Source organism: Rhinoderma darwinii, chromosome 1, assembly GCF_050947455.1.
Source record: "Rhinoderma darwinii isolate aRhiDar2 chromosome 1, aRhiDar2.hap1, whole genome shotgun sequence".
Classification (NCBI taxonomy): Eukaryota; Metazoa; Chordata; class Amphibia; order Anura; family Rhinodermatidae; genus Rhinoderma; species Rhinoderma darwinii.
The window spans coordinates 589050725-589068238 of NC_134687.1; the positions used below are offsets into that span (position 1 = coordinate 589050725).

The window sequence follows — 17514 nt, forward strand, 5'->3', positions numbered from 1 at the left end:
TGTCTGGCAGGCGCTATGCAACTCATACTTACCTGGCAGGGGAGATACCATGATCATTAAGGTGGTTCTCCCAGGGTGAGGCTCATCCATTGCACTTTGGGTGTGCTGACCCCTGCGATTTCCCCAAATGCGGGAAACTCGACTGCATAATTTGTGGTAGTGGGGGACTGCGTTCGCGCTTTCCCCTGATTTACTCTGGTGAAAAACAGTGCTTATTATTCAATGCTGACTGTTACTAGTCAGAGGTACTTGTATGCTTGTGATTTAACCACCGATTGTCAACAAAGCTGTTTTTCAATCCAAAATGTGGTACATTATCTCTTTATATTTAGCTGTATACGCAGCCTTTGTCTCCCCCTCGTGGATGAACAACAGTGTGATCAGTGAAGTTTCTTTTTCTGCTGGGCTTCGAGAAGTCAGGGCATGGCGAGCCTTTCCCTAACCTAACCTATCCTTCCTCTCTGTCTCACAGGTGACGGCATGCAAATGTGGGGACTGCTTCATCGGCACGGCAATGCTCTGACCAGAAGCCGCCGCCCCATATGCTAATACCCTGGTTGCTGTGCATCTTGGAAGTGCTTAGACTTGAGCCTGTGTCTTATGGAATTTGGGGTGCCTGCACACCCCTGGCTCCGTACAATGAGGTGCATCCGTTTTTTGGCGCAGTTGGATCCAGACAGGTGATCTTTGGCCTGCTTCGGACCAAAAACCAGGAAAAATCCTCAGCGACTTAGTAGGGCCTCTTGTGAGGGGAGCCTGTCTGGCAGGCGCTATGCAACTCATACTTACCTGGCAGGGGAGATACCATGATCACTAAGGTGGTTCTCCCAGGGTGAGGCTCATCCATTGCACTTCGGGTGTGCTGACCCCTGCGATTTCCCCAAATGCGGGAAACTCGACTGCATAATTTGTGGTAGTGGGGGACTGCGTTCGCGCTTTCCCCTGATTTACTCTGGTGAAAAACAGTGCTTATTAATCAATGCTGACTATTACTAGTCAGAGATACTTGCTAGATCGATCGATCGAGCGAGCCAGCCATCAATTGACCTCTGGGTGGCCAAGAGGATTGGATACTCCTCTCTCCCTTATCAGCTGCCTTTGGTTTTGTGGCTTTCCTATGTGATGCTTTATCTCAATGTTAGTGCAGAGTGTAACGTAAAGTGTAGGACCTGTGCCTTTGCTGTACTATGTTGTGCTACTTTGAGCCTGTGTCAAAGATATTGATTGATTGGGCTGGTTGACGGTATACTGTATGCTTGTGATTTGACCACTGATTGTTAACAAAGCTGCTTTCAATCCAAAAAGGTGGATGCAGACAGGTGATCTTTGGCCTGCTTCGGACCAAAAACCAGGAAAAATCCTCAGCGACTTAGTAGGGCCTCTTGTGAGGGGAGCCTGTCTGGCAGGCGCTATGCAACTCATACTTACCTGGCAGGGGAGATACCATGATCACTAAGGTGGTTCTCCCAGGGTGAGGCTCATCCATTGCACTTCGGGTGTGCTGACCCCTGCGATTTCCCCAAATGCGGGAAACTCGACTGCATAATTTGTGGTAGTGGGGGACTGCGTTCGCGCTTTCCCCTGATTTACTCTGGTGAAAAACAGTGCTTATTAATCAATGCTGACTATTACTAGTCAGAGATACTTGCTAGATCGATCGATCGAGCGAGCCAGCCATCAATTGACCTCTGGGTGGCCAAGAGGATTGGATACTCCTCTCTCCCTTATCAGCTGCCTTTGGTTTTGTGGCTTTCCTATGTGATGCTTTATCTCAATGTTAGTGCAGAGTGTAACGTAAAGTGTAGGACCTGTGCCTTTGCTGTACTATGTTGTGCTACTTTGAGCCTGTGTCAAAGATATTGATTGATTGGGCTGGTTGACGGTATACTGTATGCTTGTGATTTGACCACTGATTGTTAACAAAGCTGCTTTCAATCCAAAAAGGTGGATGCAGACAGGTGATCTTTGGCCTGCTTCGGACCAAAAACCAGGAAAAATCCTCAGCGACTTAGTAGGGCCTCTTGTGAGGGGAGCCTGTCTGGCAGGCGCTATGCAACTCATACTTACCTGGCAGGGGAGATACCATGATCACTAAGGTGGTTCTCCCAGGGTGAGGCTCATCCATTGCACTTCGGGTGTGCTGACCCCTGCGATTTCCCCAAATGTGGGAAACTCGACTGCATAATTTGTGGTAGTGGGGGACTGCGTTCGCGCTTTCCCCTGATTTACTCTGGTGAAAAACAGTGCTTATTATTCAATGCTGACTATTACTAGTCAGAGATACTTGCTAGATCGATCGATCGAGCGAGCCAGCCATCAATTGACCTCTGGGTGGCCAAGAGGATTGGATACTCCTCTCTCCCTTATCAGCTGCCTTTGGTTTTGTGGCTTTCCTATGTGATGCTTTATCTCAATGTTAGTGCAGAGTGTAACGTAAAGTGTAGGACCTGTGCCTTTGCTGTACTATGTTGTGCTACTTTGAGCCTGTGTCAAAGATATTGATTGATTGGGCTGGTTGACGGTATACTGTATGCTTGTGATTTGACCACTGATTGTTAACAAAGCTGCTTTCAATCCAAAAAGGTGGATGCAGACAGGTGATCTTTGGCCTGCTTCAGACCAAAAACCAGGAAAAATCCTCAGCGACTTAGTAGGGCCTCTTGTGAGGGGAGCCTGTCTGGCAGGCGCTATGCAACTCATACTTACCTGGCAGGGGAGATACCATGATCACTAAGGTGGTTCTCCCAGGGTGAGGCTCATCCATTGCACTTCGGGTGTGCTGACCCCTGCGATTTCCCCAAATGCGGGAAACTCGACTGCATAATTTGTGGTAGTGGGGGACTGCGTTCGCGCTTTCCCCTGATTTACTCTGGTGAAAAACAGTGCTTATTATTCAATGCTGACTATTACTAGTCAGAGATACTTGCTAGATCGAGCGAGCCAGCCATCAATTGACCTCTGGGTGGCCAAGAGGATTGGATACTCCTCTCTCCCTTATCAGCTGCCTTTGGTTTTGTGGCTTTCCTATGTGATGCTTTATCTCAATGTTAGTGCAGAGTGTAACGTAAAGTGTAGGACCTGTGCCTTTGCTGTACTATGTTGTGCTACTTTGAGCCTGTGTCAAAGATATTGATTGATTGGGCTGGTTGACGGTATACTGTATGCTTGTGATTTGACCACTGATTGTTAACAAAGCTGCTTTCAATCCAAAAAGGTGGATGCAGACAGGTGATCTTTGGCCTGCTTCGGACCAAAAACCAGGAAAAATCCTCAGCGACTTAGTAGGGCCTCTTGTGAGGGGAGCCTGTCTGGCAGGCGCTATGCAACTCATACTTACCTGGCAGGGGAGATACCATGATCACTAAGGTGGTTCTCCCAGGGTGAGGCTCATCCATTGCACTTCGGGTGTGCTGACCCCTGCGATTTCCCCAAATGCGGGAAACTCGACTGCATAATTTGTGGTAGTGGGGGACTGCGTTCGCGCTTTCCCCTGATTTACTCTGGTGAAAAACAGTGCTTATTATTCAATGCTGACTATTACTAGTCAGAGATACTTGCTAGATCGATCGATCGAGCGAGCCAGCCATCAATTGACCTCTGGGTGGCCAAGAGGATTGGATACTCCTCTCTCCCTTATCAGCTGCCTTTGGTTTTGTGGCTTTCCTATGTGATGCTTTATCTCAATGTTAGTGCAGAGTGTAACGTAAAGTGTAGGACCTGTGCCTTTGCTGTACTATGTTGTGCTACTTTGAGCCTGTGTCAAAGATATTGATTGATTGGGCTGGTTGACGGTATACTGTATGCTTGTGATTTGACCACTGATTGTTAACAAAGCTGCTTTCAATCCAAAAAGGTGGATGCAGACAGGTGATCTTTGGCCTGCTTCGGACCAAAAACCAGGAAAAATCCTCAGCGACTTAGTAGGGCCTCTTGTGAGGGGAGCCTGTCTGGCAGGCGCTATGCAACTCATACTTACCTGGCAGGGGAGATACCATGATCACTAAGGTGGTTCTCCCAGGGTGAGGCTCATCCATTGCACTTCGGGTGTGCTGACCCCTGCGATTTCCCCAAATGCGGGAAACTCGACTGCATAATTTGTGGTAGTGGGGGACTGCGTTCGCGCTTTCCCCTGATTTACTCTGGTGAAAAACAGTGCTTATTATTCAATGCTGACTATTACTAGTCAGAGATACTTGCTAGATCGATCGAGCGAGCCAGCCATCAATTGACCTCTGGGTGGCCAAGAGGATTGGATACTCCTCTCTCCCTTATCAGCTGCCTTTGGTTTTGTGGCTTTCCTATGTGATGCTTTATCTCAATGTTAGTGCAGAGTGTAACGTAAAGTGTAGGACCTGTGCCTTTGCTGTACTATGTTGTGCTACTTTGAGCCTGTGTCAAAGATATTGATTGATTGGGCTGGTTGACGGTATACTGTATGCTTGTGATTTGACCACTGATTGTTAACAAAGCTGCTTTCAATCCAAAAAGGTGGATGCAGACAGGTGATCTTTGGCCTGCTTCGGACCAAAAACCAGGAAAAATCCTCAGCGACTTAGTAGGGCCTCTTGTGAGGGGAGCCTGTCTGGCAGGCGCTATGCAACTCATACTTACCTGGCAGGGGAGATACCATGATCATTAAGGTGGTTCTCCCAGGGTGAGGCTCATCCATTGCACTTTGGGTGTGCTGACCCCTGCGATTTCCCCAAATGCGGGAAACTCGACTGCATAATTTGTGGTAGTGGGGGACTGCGTTCGCGCTTTCCCCTGATTTACTCTGGTGAAAAACAGTGCTTATTATTCAATGCTGACTGTTACTAGTCAGAGGTACTTGTATGCTTGTGATTTAACCACCGATTGTCAACAAAGCTGTTTTTCAATCCAAAATGTGGTACATTATCTCTTTATATTTAGCTGTATACGCAGCCTTTGTCTCCCCCTCGTGGATGAACAACAGTGTGATCAGTGAAGTTTCTTTTTCTGCTGGGCTTCGAGAAGTCAGGGCATGGCGAGCCTTTCCCTAACCTAACCTATCCTTCCTCTCTGTCTCACAGGTGACGGCATGCAAATGTGGGGACTGCTTCATCGGCACGGCAATGCTCTGACCAGAAGCCGCCGCCCCATATGCTAATACCCTGGTTGCTGTGCATCTTGGAAGTGCTTAGACTTGAGCCTGTGTCTTATGGAATTTGGGGTGCCTGCACACCCCTGGCTCCGTACAATGAGGTGCATCCGTTTTTTGGCGCAGTTGGATCCAGACAGGTGATCTTTGGCCTGCTTCGGACCAAAAACCAGGAAAAATCCTCAGCGACTTAGTAGGGCCTCTTGTGAGGGGAGCCTGTCTGGCAGGCGCTATGCAACTCATACTTACCTGGCAGGGGAGATACCATGATCACTAAGGTGGTTCTCCCAGGGTGAGGCTCATCCATTGCACTTCGGGTGTGCTGACCCCTGCGATTTCCCCAAATGCGGGAAACTCGACTGCATAATTTGTGGTAGTGGGGGACTGCGTTCGCGCTTTCCCCTGATTTACTCTGGTGAAAAACAGTGCTTATTAATCAATGCTGACTATTACTAGTCAGAGATACTTGCTAGATCGATCGATCGAGCGAGCCAGCCATCAATTGACCTCTGGGTGGCCAAGAGGATTGGATACTCCTCTCTCCCTTATCAGCTGCCTTTGGTTTTGTGGCTTTCCTATGTGATGCTTTATCTCAATGTTAGTGCAGAGTGTAACGTAAAGTGTAGGACCTGTGCCTTTGCTGTACTATGTTGTGCTACTTTGAGCCTGTGTCAAAGATATTGATTGATTGGGCTGGTTGACGGTATACTGTATGCTTGTGATTTGACCACTGATTGTTAACAAAGCTGCTTTCAATCCAAAAAGGTGGATGCAGACAGGTGATCTTTGGCCTGCTTCGGACCAAAAACCAGGAAAAATCCTCAGCGACTTAGTAGGGCCTCTTGTGAGGGGAGCCTGTCTGGCAGGCGCTATGCAACTCATACTTACCTGGCAGGGGAGATACCATGATCACTAAGGTGGTTCTCCCAGGGTGAGGCTCATCCATTGCACTTCGGGTGTGCTGACCCCTGCGATTTCCCCAAATGCGGGAAACTCGACTGCATAATTTGTGGTAGTGGGGGACTGCGTTCGCGCTTTCCCCTGATTTACTCTGGTGAAAAACAGTGCTTATTATTCAATGCTGACTATTACTAGTCAGAGATACTTGCTAGATCGATCGATCGAGCGAGCCAGCCATCAATTGACCTCTGGGTGGCCAAGAGGATTGGATACTCCTCTCTCCCTTATCAGCTGCCTTTGGTTTTGTGGCTTTCCTATGTGATGCTTTATCTCAATGTTAGTGCAGAGTGTAACGTAAAGTGTAGGACCTGTGCCTTTGCTGTACTATGTTGTGCTACTTTGAGCCTGTGTCAAAGATATTGATTGATTGGGCTGGTTGACGGTATACTGTATGCTTGTGATTTGACCACTGATTGTTAACAAAGCTGCTTTCAATCCAAAAAGGTGGATGCAGACAGGTGATCTTTGGCCTGCTTCGGACCAAAAACCAGGAAAAATCCTCAGCGACTTAGTAGGGCCTCTTGTGAGGGGAGCCTGTCTGGCAGGCGCTATGCAACTCATACTTACCTGGCAGGGGAGATACCATGATCACTAAGGTGGTTCTCCCAGGGTGAGGCTCATCCATTGCACTTCGGGTGTGCTGACCCCTGCGATTTCCCCAAATGCGGGAAACTCGACTGCATAATTTGTGGTAGTGGGGGACTGCGTTCGCGCTTTCCCCTGATTTACTCTGGTGAAAAACAGTGCTTATTATTCAATGCTGACTATTACTAGTCAGAGATACTTGCTAGATCGATCGATCGAGCGAGCCAGCCATCAATTGACCTCTGGGTGGCCAAGAGGATTGGATACTCCTCTCTCCCTTATCAGCTGCCTTTGGTTTTGTGGCTTTCCTATGTGATGCTTTATCTCAATGTTAGTGCAGAGTGTAACGTAAAGTGTAGGACCTGTGCCTTTGCTGTACTATGTTGTGCTACTTTGAGCCTGTGTCAAAGATATTGATTGATTGGGCTGGTTGACGGTATACTGTATGCTTGTGATTTGACCACTGATTGTTAACAAAGCTGCTTTCAATCCAAAAAGGTGGATGCAGACAGGTGATCTTTGGCCTGCTTCGGACCAAAAACCAGGAAAAATCCTCAGCGACTTAGTAGGGCCTCTTGTGAGGGGAGCCTGTCTGGCAGGCGCTATGCAACTCATACTTACCTGGCAGGGGAGATACCATGATCATTAAGGTGGTTCTCCCAGGGTGAGGCTCATCCATTGCACTTTGGGTGTGCTGACCCCTGCGATTTCCCCAAATGCGGGAAACTCGACTGCATAATTTGTGGTAGTGGGGGACTGCGTTCGCGCTTTCCCCTGATTTACTCTGGTGAAAAACAGTGCTTATTATTCAATGCTGACTGTTACTAGTCAGAGGTACTTGTATGCTTGTGATTTAACCACCGATTGTCAACAAAGCTGTTTTTCAATCCAAAATGTGGTACATTATCTCTTTATATTTAGCTGTATACGCAGCCTTTGTCTCCCCCTCGTGGATGAACAACAGTGTGATCAGTGAAGTTTCTTTTTCTGCTGGGCTTCGAGAAGTCAGGGCATGGCGAGCCTTTCCCTAACCTAACCTATCCTTCCTCTCTGTCTCACAGGTGACGGCATGCAAATGTGGGGACTGCTTCATCGGCACGGCAATGCTCTGACCAGAAGCCGCCGCCCCATATGCTAATACCCTGGTTGCTGTGCATCTTGGAAGTGCTTAGACTTGAGCCTGTGTCTTATGGAATTTGGGGTGCCTGCACACCCCTGGCTCCGTACAATGAGGTGCATCCGTTTTTTGGCGCAGTTGGATCCAGACAGGTGATCTTTGGCCTGCTTCGGACCAAAAACCAGGAAAAATCCTCAGCGACTTAGTAGGGCCTCTTGTGAGGGGAGCCTGTCTGGCAGGCGCTATGCAACTCATACTTACCTGGCAGGGGAGATACCATGATCACTAAGGTGGTTCTCCCAGGGTGAGGCTCATCCATTGCACTTCGGGTGTGCTGACCCCTGCGATTTCCCCAAATGCGGGAAACTCGACTGCATAATTTGTGGTAGTGGGGGACTGCGTTCGCGCTTTCCCCTGATTTACTCTGGTGAAAAACAGTGCTTATTAATCAATGCTGACTATTACTAGTCAGAGATACTTGCTAGATCGATCGATCGAGCGAGCCAGCCATCAATTGACCTCTGGGTGGCCAAGAGGATTGGATACTCCTCTCTCCCTTATCAGCTGCCTTTGGTTTTGTGGCTTTCCTATGTGATGCTTTATCTCAATGTTAGTGCAGAGTGTAACGTAAAGTGTAGGACCTGTGCCTTTGCTGTACTATGTTGTGCTACTTTGAGCCTGTGTCAAAGATATTGATTGATTGGGCTGGTTGACGGTATACTGTATGCTTGTGATTTGACCACTGATTGTTAACAAAGCTGCTTTCAATCCAAAAAGGTGGATGCAGACAGGTGATCTTTGGCCTGCTTCGGACCAAAAACCAGGAAAAATCCTCAGCGACTTAGTAGGGCCTCTTGTGAGGGGAGCCTGTCTGGCAGGCGCTATGCAACTCATACTTACCTGGCAGGGGAGATACCATGATCACTAAGGTGGTTCTCCCAGGGTGAGGCTCATCCATTGCACTTCGGGTGTGCTGACCCCTGCGATTTCCCCAAATGCGGGAAACTCGACTGCATAATTTGTGGTAGTGGGGGACTGCGTTCGCGCTTTCCCCTGATTTACTCTGGTGAAAAACAGTGCTTATTAATCAATGCTGACTATTACTAGTCAGAGATACTTGCTAGATCGATCGATCGAGCGAGCCAGCCATCAATTGACCTCTGGGTGGCCAAGAGGATTGGATACTCCTCTCTCCCTTATCAGCTGCCTTTGGTTTTGTGGCTTTCCTATGTGATGCTTTATCTCAATGTTAGTGCAGAGTGTAACGTAAAGTGTAGGACCTGTGCCTTTGCTGTACTATGTTGTGCTACTTTGAGCCTGTGTCAAAGATATTGATTGATTGGGCTGGTTGACGGTATACTGTATGCTTGTGATTTGACCACTGATTGTTAACAAAGCTGCTTTCAATCCAAAAAGGTGGATGCAGACAGGTGATCTTTGGCCTGCTTCGGACCAAAAACCAGGAAAAATCCTCAGCGACTTAGTAGGGCCTCTTGTGAGGGGAGCCTGTCTGGCAGGCGCTATGCAACTCATACTTACCTGGCAGGGGAGATACCATGATCACTAAGGTGGTTCTCCCAGGGTGAGGCTCATCCATTGCACTTCGGGTGTGCTGACCCCTGCGATTTCCCCAAATGCGGGAAACTCGACTGCATAATTTGTGGTAGTGGGGGACTGCGTTCGCGCTTTCCCCTGATTTACTCTGGTGAAAAACAGTGCTTATTATTCAATGCTGACTATTACTAGTCAGAGATACTTGCTAGATCGATCGATCGAGCTAGCCAGCCATCAATTGACCTCTGGGTGGCCAAGAGGATTGGATACTCCCTTATCAGCTGCCTTTGGTTTTGTGGCTTTCCTATGTGATGCTTTATCTCAATGTTAGTGCAGAGTGTAACGTAAAGTGTAGGACCTGTGCCTATGTTGTGCTACTTTGAGCCTGTGTCAAAGATATTGATTGATTGGGCTGGTTGACGGTATACTGTATGCTTGTGATTTGACCACTGATTGTTAACAAAGCTGCTTTCAATCCAAAAAGGTGGATGCAGACAGGTGATCTTTGGCCTGCTTCGGACCAAAAACCAGGAAAAATCCTCAGCGACTTAGTAGGGCCTCTTGTGAGGGGAGCCTGTCTGGCAGGCGCTATGCAACTCATACTTACCTGGCAGGGGAGATACCATGATCACTAAGGTGGTTCTCCCAGGGTGAGGCTCATCCATTGCACTTCGGGTGTGCTGACCCCTGCGATTTCCCCAAATGTGGGAAACTCGACTGCATAATTTGTGGTAGTGGGGGACTGCGTTCGCGCTTTCCCCTGATTTACTCTGGTGAAAAACAGTGCTTATTATTCAATGCTGACTATTACTAGTCAGAGATACTTGCTAGATCGATCGATCGAGCGAGCCAGCCATCAATTGACCTCTGGGTGGCCAAGAGGATTGGATACTCCTCTCTCCCTTATCAGCTGCCTTTGGTTTTGTGGCTTTCCTATGTGATGCTTTATCTCAATGTTAGTGCAGAGTGTAACGTAAAGTGTAGGACCTGTGCCTTTGCTGTACTATGTTGTGCTACTTTGAGCCTGTGTCAAAGATATTGATTGATTGGGCTGGTTGACGGTATACTGTATGCTTGTGATTTGACCACTGATTGTTAACAAAGCTGCTTTCAATCCAAAAAGGTGGATGCAGACAGGTGATCTTTGGCCTGCTTCGGACCAAAAACCAGGAAAAATCCTCAGCGACTTAGTAGGGCCTCTTGTGAGGGGAGCCTGTCTGGCAGGCGCTATGCAACTCATACTTACCTGGCAGGGGAGATACCATGATCACTAAGGTGGTTCTCCCAGGGTGAGGCTCATCCATTGCACTTCGGGTGTGCTGACCCCTGCGATTTCCCCAAATGCGGGAAACTCGACTGCATAATTTGTGGTAGTGGGGGACTGCGTTCGCGCTTTCCCCTGATTTACTCTGGTGAAAAACAGTGCTTATTATTCAATGCTGACTATTACTAGTCAGAGATACTTGCTAGATCGATCGATCGAGCGAGCCAGCCATCAATTGACCTCTGGGTGGCCAAGAGGATTGGATACTCCTCTCTCCCTTATCAGCTGCCTTTGGTTTTGTGGCTTTCCTATGTGATGCTTTATCTCAATGTTAGTGCAGAGTGTAACGTAAAGTGTAGGACCTGTGCCTATGTTGTGCTACTTTGAGCCTGTGTCAAAGATATTGATTGATTGGGCTGGTTGACGGTATACTGTATGCTTGTGATTTGACCACTGATTGTTAACAAAGCTGCTTTCAATCCAAAAAGGTGGATGCAGACAGGTGATCTTTGGCCTGCTTCGGACCAAAAACCAGGAAAAATCCTCAGCGACTTAGTAGGGCCTCTTGTGAGGGGAGCCTGTCTGGCAGGCGCTATGCAACTCATACTTACCTGGCAGGGGAGATACCATGATCACTAAGGTGGTTCTCCCAGGGTGAGGCTCATCCATTGCACTTCGGGTGTGCTGACCCCTGCGATTTCCCCAAATGTGGGAAACTCGACTGCATAATTTGTGGTAGTGGGGGACTGCGTTCGCGCTTTCCCCTGATTTACTCTGGTGAAAAACAGTGCTTATTATTCAATGCTGACTATTACTAGTCAGAGATACTTGCTAGATCGATCGATCGAGCGAGCCAGCCATCAATTGACCTCTGGGTGGCCAAGAGGATTGGATACTCCTCTCTCCCTTATCAGCTGCCTTTGGTTTTGTGGCTTTCCTATGTGATGCTTTATCTCAATGTTAGTGCAGAGTGTAACGTAAAGTGTAGGACCTGTGCCTTTGCTGTACTATGTTGTGCTACTTTGAGCCTGTGTCAAAGATATTGATTGATTGGGCTGGTTGACGGTATACTGTATGCTTGTGATTTGACCACTGATTGTTAACAAAGCTGCTTTCAATCCAAAAAGGTGGATGCAGACAGGTGATCTTTGGCCTGCTTCGGACCAAAAACCAGGAAAAATCCTCAGCGACTTAGTAGGGCCTCTTGTGAGGGGAGCCTGTCTGGCAGGCGCTATGCAACTCATACTTACCTGGCAGGGGAGATACCATGATCACTAAGGTGGTTCTCCCAGGGTGAGGCTCATCCATTGCACTTCGGGTGTGCTGACCCCTGCGATTTCCCCAAATGCGGGAAACTCGACTGCATAATTTGTGGTAGTGGGGGACTGCGTTCGCGCTTTCTCCTGATTTACTCTGGTGAAAAACAGTGCTTATTATTCAATGCTGACTATTACTAGTCAGAGATACTTGCTAGATCGATCGATCGAGCGAGCCAGCCATCAATTGACCTCTGGGTGGCCAAGAGGATTGGATACTCCTCTCTCCCTTATCAGCTGCCTTTGGTTTTGTGGCTTTCCTATGTGATGCTTTATCTCAATGTTAGTGCAGAGTGTAACGTAAAGTGTAGGACCTGTGCCTTTGCTGTACTATGTTGTGCTACTTTGAGCCTGTGTCAAAGATATTGATTGATTGGGCTGGTTGACGGTATACTGTATGCTTGTGATTTGACCACTGATTGTTAACAAAGCTGCTTTCAATCCAAAAAGGTGGATGCAGACAGGTGATCTTTGGCCTGCTTCGGACCAAAAACCAGGAAAAATCCTCAGCGACTTAGTAGGGCCTCTTGTGAGGGGAGCCTGTCTGGCAGGCGCTATGCAACTCATACTTACCTGGCAGGGGAGATACCATGATCACTAAGGTGGTTCTCCCAGGGTGAGGCTCATCCATTGCACTTCGGGTGTGCTGACCCCTGCGATTTCCCCAAATGCGGGAAACTCGACTGCATAATTTGTGGTAGTGGGGGACTGCGTTCGCGCTTTCCCCTGATTTACTCTGGTGAAAAACAGTGCTTATTAATCAATGCTGACTATTACTAGTCAGAGATACTTGCTAGATCGATCGATCGAGCGAGCCAGCCATCAATTGACCTCTGGGTGGCCAAGAGGATTGGATACTCCTCTCTCCCTTATCAGCTGCCTTTGGTTTTGTGGCTTTCCTATGTGATGCTTTATCTCAATGTTAGTGCAGAGTGTAACGTAAAGTGTAGGACCTGTGCCTTTGCTGTACTATGTTGTGCTACTTTGAGCCTGTGTCAAAGATATTGATTGATTGGGCTGGTTGACGGTATACTGTATGCTTGTGATTTGACCACTGATTGTTAACAAAGCTGCTTTCAATCCAAAAAGGTGGATGCAGACAGGTGATCTTTGGCCTGCTTCGGACCAAAAACCAGGAAAAATCCTCAGCGACTTAGTAGGGCCTCTTGTGAGGGGAGCCTGTCTGGCAGGCGCTATGCAACTCATACTTACCTGGCAGGGGAGATACCATGATCACTAAGGTGGTTCTCCCAGGGTGAGGCTCATCCATTGCACTTCGGGTGTGCTGACCCCTGCGATTTCCCCAAATGCGGGAAACTCGACTGCATAATTTGTGGTAGTGGGGGACTGCGTTCGCGCTTTCCCCTGATTTACTCTGGTGAAAAACAGTGCTTATTATTCAATGCTGACTATTACTAGTCAGAGATACTTGCTAGATCGATCGATCGAGCTAGCCAGCCATCAATTGACCTCTGGGTGGCCAAGAGGATTGGATACTCCCTTATCAGCTGCCTTTGGTTTTGTGGCTTTCCTATGTGATGCTTTATCTCAATTTTAGTGCAGAGTGTAACGTAAAGTGTAGGACCTGTGCCTATGTTGTGCTACTTTGAGCCTGTGTCAAAGATATTGATTGATTGGGCTGGTTGACGGTATACTGTATGCTTGTGATTTGACCACTGATTGTTAACAAAGCTGCTTTCAATCCAAAAAGGTGGATGCAGACAGGTGATCTTTGGCCTGCTTCGGACCAAAAACCAGGAAAAATCCTCAGCGACTTAGTAGGGCCTCTTGTGAGGGGAGCCTGTCTGGCAGGCGCTATGCAACTCATACTTACCTGGCAGGGGAGATACCATGATCACTAAGGTGGTTCTCCCAGGGTGAGGCTCATCCATTGCACTTCGGGTGTGCTGACCCCTGCGATTTCCCCAAATGTGGGAAACTCGACTGCATAATTTGTGGTAGTGGGGGACTGCGTTCGCGCTTTCCCCTGATTTACTCTGGTGAAAAACAGTGCTTATTATTCAATGCTGACTATTACTAGTCAGAGATACTTGCTAGATCGATCGATCGAGCGAGCCAGCCATCAATTGACCTCTGGGTGGCCAAGAGGATTGGATACTCCTCTCTCCCTTATCAGCTGCCTTTGGTTTTGTGGCTTTCCTATGTGATGCTTTATCTCAATGTTAGTGCAGAGTGTAACGTAAAGTGTAGGACCTGTGCCTTTGCTGTACTATGTTGTGCTACTTTGAGCCTGTGTCAAAGATATTGATTGATTGGGCTGGTTGACGGTATACTGTATGCTTGTGATTTGACCACTGATTGTTAACAAAGCTGCTTTCAATCCAAAAAGGTGGATGCAGACAGGTGATCTTTGGCCTGCTTCGGACCAAAAACCAGGAAAAATCCTCAGCGACTTAGTAGGGCCTCTTGTGAGGGGAGCCTGTCTGGCAGGCGCTATGCAACTCATACTTACCTGGCAGGGGAGATACCATGATCACTAAGGTGGTTCTCCCAGGGTGAGGCTCATCCATTGCACTTCGGGTGTGCTGACCCCTGCGATTTCCCCAAATGCGGGAAACTCGACTGCATAATTTGTGGTAGTGGGGGACTGCGTTCGCGCTTTCCCCTGATTTACTCTGGTGAAAAACAGTGCTTATTATTCAATGCTGACTATTACTAGTCAGAGATACTTGCTAGATCGATCGATCGAGCGAGCCAGCCATCAATTGACCTCTGGGTGGCCAAGAGGATTGGATACTCCTCTCTCCCTTATCAGCTGCCTTTGGTTTTGTGGCTTTCCTATGTGATGCTTTATCTCAATGTTAGTGCAGAGTGTAACGTAAAGTGTAGGACCTGTGCCTATGTTGTGCTACTTTGAGCCTGTGTCAAAGATATTGATTGATTGGGCTGGTTGACGGTATACTGTATGCTTGTGATTTGACCACTGATTGTTAACAAAGCTGCTTTCAATCCAAAAAGGTGGATGCAGACAGGTGATCTTTGGCCTGCTTCGGACCAAAAACCAGGAAAAATCCTCAGCGACTTAGTAGGGCCTCTTGTGAGGGGAGCCTGTCTGGCAGGCGCTATGCAACTCATACTTACCTGGCAGGGGAGATACCATGATCACTAAGGTGGTTCTCCCAGGGTGAGGCTCATCCATTGCACTTCGGGTGTGCTGACCCCTGCGATTTCCCCAAATGTGGGAAACTCGACTGCATAATTTGTGGTAGTGGGGGACTGCGTTCGCGCTTTCCCCTGATTTACTCTGGTGAAAAACAGTGCTTATTATTCAATGCTGACTATTACTAGTCAGAGATACTTGCTAGATCGATCGATCGAGCGAGCCAGCCATCAATTGACCTCTGGGTGGCCAAGAGGATTGGATACTCCTCTCTCCCTTATCAGCTGCCTTTGGTTTTGTGGCTTTCCTATGTGATGCTTTATCTCAATGTTAGTGCAGAGTGTAACGTAAAGTGTAGGACCTGTGCCTTTGCTGTACTATGTTGTGCTACTTTGAGCCTGTGTCAAAGATATTGATTGATTGGGCTGGTTGACGGTATACTGTATGCTTGTGATTTGACCACTGATTGTTAACAAAGCTGCTTTCAATCCAAAAAGGTGGATGCAGACAGGTGATCTTTGGCCTGCTTCGGACCAAAAACCAGGAAAAATCCTCAGCGACTTAGTAGGGCCTCTTGTGAGGGGAGCCTGTCTGGCAGGCGCTATGCAACTCATACTTACCTGGCAGGGGAGATACCATGATCACTAAGGTGGTTCTCCCAGGGTGAGGCTCATCCATTGCACTTCGGGTGTGCTGACCCCTGCGATTTCCCCAAATGCGGGAAACTCGACTGCATAATTTGTGGTAGTGGGGGACTGCGTTCGCGCTTTCTCCTGATTTACTCTGGTGAAAAACAGTGCTTATTATTCAATGCTGACTATTACTAGTCAGAGATACTTGCTAGATCGATCGATCGAGCGAGCCAGCCATCAATTGACCTCTGGGTGGCCAAGAGGATTGGATACTCCTCTCTCCCTTATCAGCTGCCTTTGGTTTTGTGGCTTTCCTATGTGATGCTTTATCTCAATGTTAGTGCAGAGTGTAACGTAAAGTGTAGGACCTGTGCCTTTGCTGTACTATGTTGTGCTACTTTGAGCCTGTGTCAAAGATATTGATTGATTGGGCTGGTTGACGGTATACTGTATGCTTGTGATTTGACCACTGATTGTTAACAAAGCTGCTTTCAATCCAAAAAGGTGGATGCAGACAGGTGATCTTTGGCCTGCTTCGGACCAAAAACCAGGAAAAATCCTCAGCGACTTAGTAGGGCCTCTTGTGAGGGGAGCCTGTCTGGCAGGCGCTATGCAACTCATACTTACCTGGCAGGGGAGATACCATGATCACTAAGGTGGTTCTCCCAGGGTGAGGCTCATCCATTGCACTTCGGGTGTGCTGACCCCTGCGATTTCCCCAAATGCGGGAAACTCGACTGCATAATTTGTGGTAGTGGGGGACTGCGTTCGCGCTTTCCCCTGATTTACTCTGGTGAAAAACAGTGCTTATTAATCAATGCTGACTATTACTAGTCAGAGATACTTGCTAGATCGATCGATCGAGCGAGCCAGCCATCAATTGACCTCTGGGTGGCCAAGAGGATTGGATACTCCTCTCTCCCTTATCAGCTGCCTTTGGTTTTGTGGCTTTCCTATGTGATGCTTTATCTCAATGTTAGTGCAGAGTGTAACGTAAAGTGTAGGACCTGTGCCTTTGCTGTACTATGTTGTGCTACTTTGAGCCTGTGTCAAAGATATTGATTGATTGGGCTGGTTGACGGTATACTGTATGCTTGTGATTTGACCACTGATTGTTAACAAAGCTGCTTTCAATCCAAAAAGGTGGATCCAGACAGGTGATCTTTGGCCTGCTTCGGACCAAAAACCAGGAAAAATCCTCAGCGACTTAGTAGGGCCTCTTGTGAGGGGAGCCTGTCTGGCAGGCGCTATGCAACTCATACTTACCTGGCAGGGGAGATACCATGATCACTAAGGTGGTTCTCCCAGGGTGAGGCTCATCCATTGCACTTCGGGTGTGCTGACCCCTGCGATTTCCCCAAATGCGGGAAACTCGACTGCATAATTTGTGGTAGTGGGGGACTGCGTTCGCGCTTTCCCCTGATTTACTCTGGTGAAAAACAGTGCTTATTAATCAATGCTGACTATTACTAGTCAGAGATACTTGCTAGATCGATCGATCGAGCGAGCCAGCCATCAATTGACCTCTGGGTGGCCAAGAGGATTGGATACTCCTCTCTCCCTTATCAGCTGCCTTTGGTTTTGTGGCTTTCCTATGTGATGCTTTATCTCAATGTTAGTGCAGAGTGTAACGTAAAGTGTAGGACCTGTGCCTTTGCTGTACTATGTTGTGCTACTTTGAGCCTGTGTCAAAGATATTGATTGATTGGGCTGGTTGACGGTATACTGTATGCTTGTGATTTGACCACTGATTGTTAACAAAGCTGCTTTCAATCCAAAAAGGTGGATGCAGACAGGTGATCTTTGGCCTGCTTCGGACCAAAAACCAGGAAAAATCCTCAGCGAC

General features: G+C 47.9%; 27 non-coding genes across 27 annotated transcripts; all 27 read left to right on the forward strand.

Moving 5' to 3' along the window:
• Positions 1–24: 24 nt before the first annotated feature.
• Positions 25–188, forward strand: LOC142718834 (U1 spliceosomal RNA). The gene has a single exon (XR_012872576.1). It is a non-coding gene; the product is annotated as a U1 spliceosomal RNA (small nuclear RNA).
• A 593-nt stretch (positions 189–781) lies between these two features.
• Positions 782–945, forward strand: LOC142720406 (U1 spliceosomal RNA). The gene has a single exon (XR_012873200.1). It is a non-coding gene; the product is annotated as a U1 spliceosomal RNA (small nuclear RNA).
• Positions 946–1420: 475 nt separating this feature from the next.
• LOC142720417 (U1 spliceosomal RNA) lies at positions 1421–1584 on the forward strand. The gene has a single exon (XR_012873210.1). It is a non-coding gene; the product is annotated as a U1 spliceosomal RNA (small nuclear RNA).
• Positions 1585–2059: 475 nt separating this feature from the next.
• Positions 2060–2223, forward strand: LOC142718309 (U1 spliceosomal RNA). The gene has a single exon (XR_012872443.1). It is a non-coding gene; the product is annotated as a U1 spliceosomal RNA (small nuclear RNA).
• A 475-nt stretch (positions 2224–2698) lies between these two features.
• Positions 2699–2862, forward strand: LOC142720428 (U1 spliceosomal RNA). The gene has a single exon (XR_012873221.1). It is a non-coding gene; the product is annotated as a U1 spliceosomal RNA (small nuclear RNA).
• A 467-nt stretch (positions 2863–3329) lies between these two features.
• LOC142720439 (U1 spliceosomal RNA) lies at positions 3330–3493 on the forward strand. Its single transcript, XR_012873232.1, has one exon. It is a non-coding gene; the product is annotated as a U1 spliceosomal RNA (small nuclear RNA).
• Positions 3494–3968: 475 nt separating this feature from the next.
• Positions 3969–4132, forward strand: LOC142720461 (U1 spliceosomal RNA). Its single transcript, XR_012873253.1, has one exon. It is a non-coding gene; the product is annotated as a U1 spliceosomal RNA (small nuclear RNA).
• Positions 4133–4603: 471 nt separating this feature from the next.
• Positions 4604–4767, forward strand: LOC142718845 (U1 spliceosomal RNA). The gene has a single exon (XR_012872577.1). It is a non-coding gene; the product is annotated as a U1 spliceosomal RNA (small nuclear RNA).
• Positions 4768–5360: 593 nt separating this feature from the next.
• LOC142720472 (U1 spliceosomal RNA) lies at positions 5361–5524 on the forward strand. Its single transcript, XR_012873259.1, has one exon. It is a non-coding gene; the product is annotated as a U1 spliceosomal RNA (small nuclear RNA).
• Positions 5525–5999: 475 nt separating this feature from the next.
• LOC142720483 (U1 spliceosomal RNA) lies at positions 6000–6163 on the forward strand. The gene has a single exon (XR_012873270.1). It is a non-coding gene; the product is annotated as a U1 spliceosomal RNA (small nuclear RNA).
• A 475-nt stretch (positions 6164–6638) lies between these two features.
• Positions 6639–6802, forward strand: LOC142720494 (U1 spliceosomal RNA). Its single transcript, XR_012873281.1, has one exon. It is a non-coding gene; the product is annotated as a U1 spliceosomal RNA (small nuclear RNA).
• A 475-nt stretch (positions 6803–7277) lies between these two features.
• Positions 7278–7441, forward strand: LOC142718856 (U1 spliceosomal RNA). Its single transcript, XR_012872578.1, has one exon. It is a non-coding gene; the product is annotated as a U1 spliceosomal RNA (small nuclear RNA).
• Positions 7442–8034: 593 nt separating this feature from the next.
• LOC142720505 (U1 spliceosomal RNA) lies at positions 8035–8198 on the forward strand. Its single transcript, XR_012873292.1, has one exon. It is a non-coding gene; the product is annotated as a U1 spliceosomal RNA (small nuclear RNA).
• Positions 8199–8673: 475 nt separating this feature from the next.
• Positions 8674–8837, forward strand: LOC142720516 (U1 spliceosomal RNA). The gene has a single exon (XR_012873301.1). It is a non-coding gene; the product is annotated as a U1 spliceosomal RNA (small nuclear RNA).
• A 475-nt stretch (positions 8838–9312) lies between these two features.
• LOC142720527 (U1 spliceosomal RNA) lies at positions 9313–9476 on the forward strand. The gene has a single exon (XR_012873310.1). It is a non-coding gene; the product is annotated as a U1 spliceosomal RNA (small nuclear RNA).
• Positions 9477–9934: 458 nt separating this feature from the next.
• LOC142718320 (U1 spliceosomal RNA) lies at positions 9935–10098 on the forward strand. The gene has a single exon (XR_012872454.1). It is a non-coding gene; the product is annotated as a U1 spliceosomal RNA (small nuclear RNA).
• Positions 10099–10573: 475 nt separating this feature from the next.
• Positions 10574–10737, forward strand: LOC142720538 (U1 spliceosomal RNA). Its single transcript, XR_012873321.1, has one exon. It is a non-coding gene; the product is annotated as a U1 spliceosomal RNA (small nuclear RNA).
• A 465-nt stretch (positions 10738–11202) lies between these two features.
• LOC142718331 (U1 spliceosomal RNA) lies at positions 11203–11366 on the forward strand. Its single transcript, XR_012872465.1, has one exon. It is a non-coding gene; the product is annotated as a U1 spliceosomal RNA (small nuclear RNA).
• Positions 11367–11841: 475 nt separating this feature from the next.
• On the forward strand, positions 11842–12005 carry LOC142722071 (U1 spliceosomal RNA). Its single transcript, XR_012874405.1, has one exon. It is a non-coding gene; the product is annotated as a U1 spliceosomal RNA (small nuclear RNA).
• Positions 12006–12480: 475 nt separating this feature from the next.
• Positions 12481–12644, forward strand: LOC142720549 (U1 spliceosomal RNA). The gene has a single exon (XR_012873332.1). It is a non-coding gene; the product is annotated as a U1 spliceosomal RNA (small nuclear RNA).
• Positions 12645–13119: 475 nt separating this feature from the next.
• LOC142720560 (U1 spliceosomal RNA) lies at positions 13120–13283 on the forward strand. Its single transcript, XR_012873343.1, has one exon. It is a non-coding gene; the product is annotated as a U1 spliceosomal RNA (small nuclear RNA).
• Positions 13284–13741: 458 nt separating this feature from the next.
• LOC142718342 (U1 spliceosomal RNA) lies at positions 13742–13905 on the forward strand. The gene has a single exon (XR_012872476.1). It is a non-coding gene; the product is annotated as a U1 spliceosomal RNA (small nuclear RNA).
• A 475-nt stretch (positions 13906–14380) lies between these two features.
• Positions 14381–14544, forward strand: LOC142720582 (U1 spliceosomal RNA). The gene has a single exon (XR_012873364.1). It is a non-coding gene; the product is annotated as a U1 spliceosomal RNA (small nuclear RNA).
• Positions 14545–15009: 465 nt separating this feature from the next.
• LOC142718353 (U1 spliceosomal RNA) lies at positions 15010–15173 on the forward strand. The gene has a single exon (XR_012872487.1). It is a non-coding gene; the product is annotated as a U1 spliceosomal RNA (small nuclear RNA).
• Positions 15174–15648: 475 nt separating this feature from the next.
• Positions 15649–15812, forward strand: LOC142722082 (U1 spliceosomal RNA). The gene has a single exon (XR_012874416.1). It is a non-coding gene; the product is annotated as a U1 spliceosomal RNA (small nuclear RNA).
• A 475-nt stretch (positions 15813–16287) lies between these two features.
• Positions 16288–16451, forward strand: LOC142720593 (U1 spliceosomal RNA). Its single transcript, XR_012873375.1, has one exon. It is a non-coding gene; the product is annotated as a U1 spliceosomal RNA (small nuclear RNA).
• Positions 16452–16926: 475 nt separating this feature from the next.
• LOC142720604 (U1 spliceosomal RNA) lies at positions 16927–17090 on the forward strand. The gene has a single exon (XR_012873386.1). It is a non-coding gene; the product is annotated as a U1 spliceosomal RNA (small nuclear RNA).
• The last annotated feature ends 424 nt before the right edge of the window (positions 17091–17514 follow it).